Genomic DNA, 6,780 nt, shown 5'->3' with positions numbered 1-6,780 from the left:
TGTGTCTAACAGAGTCGTTAGGACGCATTAGTGAGTCTAGACTACAACCGGATAGTTAGCATTTGCATTCTGACATACATTTGCTATAGATAGCACTTACTTGACTACTTGTGCATTATACTTGAATCATTCTTAGGCAAACTTTTTAATGGTACCCAACCTTCATCATACGAACTCGTATTCCGCCACTTTTTTTGGTAACACACGTAAATTCATGATTCATACACGTATGGATGACGACGACTTCGTTAGTCACACTCGTTCGGGAACTCTGTCTCCCGGATTGTTATTTGCCACCGTTTCAACTTACTATCGGTTCTCCACTGGTGTTTCTTACTATCTACTTTTTGGTGTTACTACCATCACTACTCTAGGTGAGTATCGTCATCACCATTTATCGCTACGGTTGCGTGCTACTCGTTACTCTTTTCATACCTAAATACCTTATTGTCTGACTCGAATCACATTGACGTGAACAATCATTTATACACTTCCCACGGGGAAACGCTTCTTTAGAGTTGTAGAAATTCTTTCGATTTAATATGAGACACGTTTGAGACGTCGTTACATTTTGTTCATTTTAGGTCTTCACGATGACACGAACTTGAATCTATAGAGTGATGTGGGAATGGAGGTATGAGTTAGCGTAATATAACGACACTCGATCAACGTGGTTATATTACGGTAAGACATACCAAAGTTCTAGTGACACGTGATGGTGGTTAGACTCGATCAACCTAAACACCACCATGTGCCATGTACATGACTTCATCCTTTCATGTTTGGACATCCGAAAACCCCGAGAAAATTGATAACAACCATACCGGGGACACCCCTTCGACTTTTGTCGAACTATACTTATGCTTCCGAATGAATTACCGATTCCTCTCGACTTTAACCGTATGTTACACGTGTATACTATCTCGTCCTCGCACAGTCTTATTGACTAATTACGATTTACTCGTTATGCTCGCACCGAGGCGGAAACTTCTCTCTCATCACACTCGTACTTCCGGTTCAGGGAATCTTTACTCTAAACTCTCAATGGGGGAAGAGACTCTCCACGTTATACTAGTATTCACCTCGAGGGTGAATAGTTCCGACGAACGTTTTTCTTTCAGAAACCGATGAGAACTTGCCTCGACGAACGTTTTTGGAAACTGATAAATCTTTCGCGACGCGAATTTTCTTGAGAAACTTGTCCTAACAAACTTGTCCAAATATACCTTACGGAATGTACTCCGTTTCGGACCGAGATCCTCGTTTCACTTCTAGATTTTGGAGTGCCTCACAAAAAGTCTCGGGACCACGTTTAGACATGAGTACCGCGTACCATCCAAAACCCGACGGACCGAGCAAACATACGATTCAAACCTTGGAAACCGTAATACGAATTTGTGTTATCAATTTCAAATTTACTTGAGAAAAGTTTTTGCCTTTAACCAAAATCTCTTACAACGATGGTTATCATTCAAGTCTTAACGTCACACTTTTCGAGGACCCGTATAGCCGTAATCGTCGTTTTCTTAATTTGTTGAACCGAAGTAGGTGACAAGCGAACCACCGGACCCGAAATCATTCATGAAACAACCGGAAAATTTTTCAATTCCAAGAAAGGCTCAAGGCGGATCGTAGTCGCCAAAAGAACTATGCCGATGTTAGACGTAAACATTTCAAATTCAACGTGGGAAACCGCGTCACGTTAAGAGTCGCACCTTGGAAAGGTGCAATCCGTTTCGGGAAACGTAGGAAGCTAAATCCGCGATATTTTGATCCTTTAAATTCTTGGGGTGTTTTGGACCCGTCGCTAGCCGTTTAGACTTTTCCGACTCATTTTGGGTCTCCGTTTATCCTACATTCGATGTATCAACTCAAAGACGTGTTTTGCGAAACGAGAACTTGTTATCTCCTTTGATGAACTCACTATCGACGATAACCCTCACTTCCTAGGAGGACCGGTTGAAACCATAAATCGTGAAGCCAAACCTTAAAACAACACATGATCCCGACCGTCAAAATCCGTTGAAATACCTTAGAACGTACTTCTCCCTCATTCGTAGAATTGGCAACACAAGATCTCGAGGAAGATTCAACAACTACTACTTCCAACTAAATTTCGGGACGAAATTTCTTTTGAGGTGTGGATAATGTAACATCCCTCGTTTTTCCGTTAAATTTAATTTTAACACCGTTTTTTTTTTAAATATAATCTTTCGTATTTAAATTAATAGTTCCCGTGAGTAACGTTCATTATATTTCCGCTATTTAATTTTGACATCACCCGTTTACTCGAGCGTTTTAAAAATATTCGATCGGTTAAATCCCGCACCCGCTTTGAAACTCGAGGGACCGGAGTTGCCAAATGGGCAAACTAGTTGACTAGGTCAACTAGTCAACCCATTTTTCATTCATTCCATCATCTCCCTCCTCTTTTTTCTCTCCATCTCAAGAACACACACACAAACCCATTCCATTAATTCATCATCTAAATTCGGATCGGGAAGCAAACTTCAAAACAAATTACATATTCGTGATCCTCTCATCATCCTCTTCGATTTGGTACCAATTTCATCCATTTTGGGTAACATTTCTAAAACACTAAATTTCTCTAAATTCGTTTTATATACTTGAAATTGTGTTAGTTAGTGTCTATGGCTCGTGTGTAACATGAATATATGTTTTGTTTGCTTGATTTGTGGTTTGGAGTAACTAGTTTGAGTTTTTGAAATGGGTTTGCTTAATCCTTGATTTTGGATGAGTTAATGTTGTTAGATTGTTAAAGTGCATGTTTTAATTGTGTTACTAGTATCATTAGCCACATTTGGATGTGTAGGTTGATTAAGAAAACTTCAAAAACCCGATTAATGATTTTGTGATGTTTGACTAGGGTTTGATAGTTCTTGACATGAACTTTTGGATGCTTAAATGCCATGGAATGTTAATTGTTAGTGTTTAGTTGTAATGTATGCCTCATTACCTTCAAAACGGCATATCATATGTGAGAATTGGATTCCCGAAACTCAAAATGCATTTACGAACTTGAAACTTTGAAAATAAACCTTTCTTGATCAATTGACGAGTTTTCGGTTATTGTAATTGATGTTTTTGCTTGTGAAAGGTAGTTAATTGTATTCCTTGTCAAAAGAGCTTTCCAACGATATAAGATGCGAGTTCTAAGTGTTTGCGGTTTGTGTTTTATGCATAAAAAAGTTTTGGGTTGAGACTTAGAAAACTGAAACTGGCCAGGTATCAGCTCGCGTGTAATGCCGCGGCGCGGCCAGCTTTGTCGCGGCGCGGCATATGCCGTGGTCAGATTCTGACCTACTTTGTCAAATTTCGAAAAATGTTTGCTATGCTACGCACCTCCGATTAACATGTAACTTGGCCAACATGCTCATATATGATTTCTAAGATTAGAAAAATAGTTCGGGACCCGACCCGAACGTGTTGACTTTTTCGTTGACTTTGACCAAGTTTGACTTTTAGTCAAACTTAACCAAACTTTTATACAATCGTTCTAACATGCTTTTATACTTGATTCTTGCATGAAACTTGACAACGTGATTCACATGCTATACTATTCGAGTCGTAACGAGCCATAGGACTAATTGAACACATTTCACCCGACCTTGTGTCGTAACCGGTTAATTGATACAACTTACTTGTTTAGGTCAAGGCTAAGCAACTTTCATGCACACGTTTACTTGTTGAAGTACCTTTATACTCGTGCACTCGAGGTGAGATCATAGTCCCATCTTTCAACAACTTTTATACTTTTAAATTATGGGATGAGAAACATATACAGTTTTATACTACATACTTTTATACTTTGAACACAAGTACAAGGAAACAAACATTCCACAGCGAGTTAGAACAAAAATCCTCAATTCGATTATCATTAGTTACACTTGCAGGGTGTAAGCGAGAACTTATATTGTGTGGCCATACGGGTTTGACAAACCCTCATTACGGACGGTTCGCTACCGTCTACGGATGAAATATATTTTCGGGAAACAGTGTATGTTCTAACACTATTGTGATGGGGTTCTATGGAAGGAAACGTTAAGTCTTGATAATTGGGTGCTCGCGAACAATACTTTTGGAATGCAAACGATTTTGATAATCAACTATGGGAATACTAAATCTTGTGGTTCAAAAACAACGTTTATTACAAACACCTATGATCTCACCAACGTTTTTCGTTGACAGTTTTCTACATGTTTTCTCAGGTTCATACTTGGCTACTTGATACATGCTTCCGCACTCTTTGATTCTTGCTTGGGGTCAAGCATACATACATACATACGCTAGGGATAGCACTTTTGGATTCAAACTTTTGTTTACATACTTACGCTATTTATAGCAACTGTGTTTTTCAACTTATATTATGTCGCAAGTTATTTCATTTATACTTTATGACTTTTGTAAACTTAGACTTGTTGTCGAACGGTTTTGTAAACTAAACTTGCAAGTCTTGTACCTTTCAAATGAATGCGACATAATTTTGGTCAAACGAGTCTCATATAGGGACTACGACCACGCAACGGGACCTAAGTTAACGGCGCCGTCAATAACGGTTTTGGTCGGGTCGTTACAACTCTAGTGTTTATGTGACAGCTAAGAAGTCATGATATCTAATAGTAAGTGGTCTAAGACCGATAATCTAACTCTGATCTTATTGTTGCTCCAATTAATTTAACCCTTGTTAGAGACGGTCCTGCACCCTTGTGTGTGTGTTTGACAGCTGATATTTAATAAACGGCTAGCAAGAAGCTAAAGCTAAAACAAATACAAAAAAGATGCAATATTTAAGGAAGCAAAAAAGACGATACAACGAAACATACAAGCAAACAGACAAGCAAGACAGAAAAAAACGAATACATAGGATTACTTAGCTCGGAAGTCCAACTTGGTGCAAAATTGCTTCTAGCCTTTAGTCATAAGAAGGAAGAAAGTCTTATATTGTCGAAGAGCTCGCTTTCCTTTATCAGATTAGAGCCATTTAAAGAGTCGTTCCGTAGTCTCCAAAGCCACCAAAGCGCCGCAGTAGTAATACAATAAAGACGAGACTTACTGGAAATGGGTCCATTAATAGAATCCATCCAAATAAAATGTCTTTATTGGTGATGACGTTGGCTAGTCCATGTTCATCCAAATCTTTAAAAGCCTCCAAATCGAGTGTCACTCGACAAACAACGAAAGTATGTTCCCTTGAATCTCCACCAATGCTACAAACAGGACAAATAATTGTGTTGATGTCGAGCCCCCTGAAAGCCAAATTAACTCGAGAAGACAACCGATCCATAATAAGCCTCCACACAAATATATTGATTTTCAATGGTATATACTTGTACAAGCGGGGTAGTGTAGCTATAAGAATGGACATTAATAGTATCCAGATAGATTCGAGTATCACAAACACGGAAAATACCATCGTTTCCAATGTTCCATTCGCACGAGTCTTTAGAGTTATTTAAGGTAATCGATTGCAACTCCGAGCTCAGACTATCTAGGTTTGCCGAAGAAGAGGGTATGCGAGACCCGTCCCATGACCAACCATTAGCCCACATTAAATCTATTGCAAACTAAGCAGTTCGGGTCATTATCGAGGTGATATAAGCGATTGTATCTTTGTTGAAGTGTAAAATTTTCCAACCATTTATCCTTCCAAAATCTAGTGTTCATACCATCTCCAAATGAAGCGTATCAAGAGGAATATCGCCCTTTTCATGAAGTGAGTTAATACTTCCCACTGTATTACTCCACACACCCGAAGTTTTACACCCACATTGCTTCAATTCATTGACATTACCAAAAGAAGGGATACTCAGATTCCACTACCAGGCAATCAAATTTTGTCACAATTATAACAGATCCTATTATAATTCAATTAGAATGAACATGCAGCAAAGACTAAAACTTACATTGTATTCCAAATTTTATAATTTATTTCTTACTGATTTTTCAAAACACAATGTAATGTTTAGACTTACACTCGATTAGAGGGAGAGATGATTTTCTATTTATGGGTGGAGAAATGATTTTTCTACCCGTGGGTGGATTAAATTGACTTTCCTTTATATTAGAATATTTATATTAGGATTAGCCCAGCCCAATTGTATAGATGGGCTTAAGGTCCATAAGTAGGGGATTAGGGTTTCTGTTGTACTCTATAAATAGTTATGAATGTAATACATAATCCTCACGGGGAATTCACTATTCGACACTTTACTCTAGGTTAAGGTTACATGACTATCAACTAATCTAGATACTAATTACGTACTTATAAGGGATAGACGCACACGTTTCAGAAACATTGAACGTATTAGAGCATCAATAGCTTAACACTCATGAAAGCTTAGTTATCATACAAGTTAAGACTGAAAATGAATATCATCCCATATACCAAAGTACTATACCTGGCAAACGGGTCAGGTTGGGTCGGTTTGGGTAACAGGTTAAAACGGTTTTGGGTCAAAATGGGTCATGGGTCATGGGTCAAACGGGTAAAAATTTTATACGGGTCCAAACGGTTCAGGTTGGGTCGGTTTGGGTAACAGGTCAATTAGGTCATGAGTTAACAGGTCAAATGGGTCAAATGGGTCAAATGGGTCAAATTGCTCAGGTCAATTCGAAACCCGTTTTTTCTTCAATTTTTTTACAGCCAGAAGTCTTAAATTAGAATAAATGAGATATTTTGAAAAAGATTATTTCAAAATTATGTAGGAACGTGCTCAGATGTATTAAAAAATTATTTCAAGCCTATTCGTTAAGTTTAGA

Source organism: Rutidosis leptorrhynchoides, chromosome 1, assembly GCF_046630445.1.
Source record: "Rutidosis leptorrhynchoides isolate AG116_Rl617_1_P2 chromosome 1, CSIRO_AGI_Rlap_v1, whole genome shotgun sequence".
Taxonomy (NCBI): domain Eukaryota; kingdom Viridiplantae; phylum Streptophyta; class Magnoliopsida; order Asterales; family Asteraceae; genus Rutidosis; species Rutidosis leptorrhynchoides.
This window is presented reverse-complemented; position numbering follows the sequence as displayed.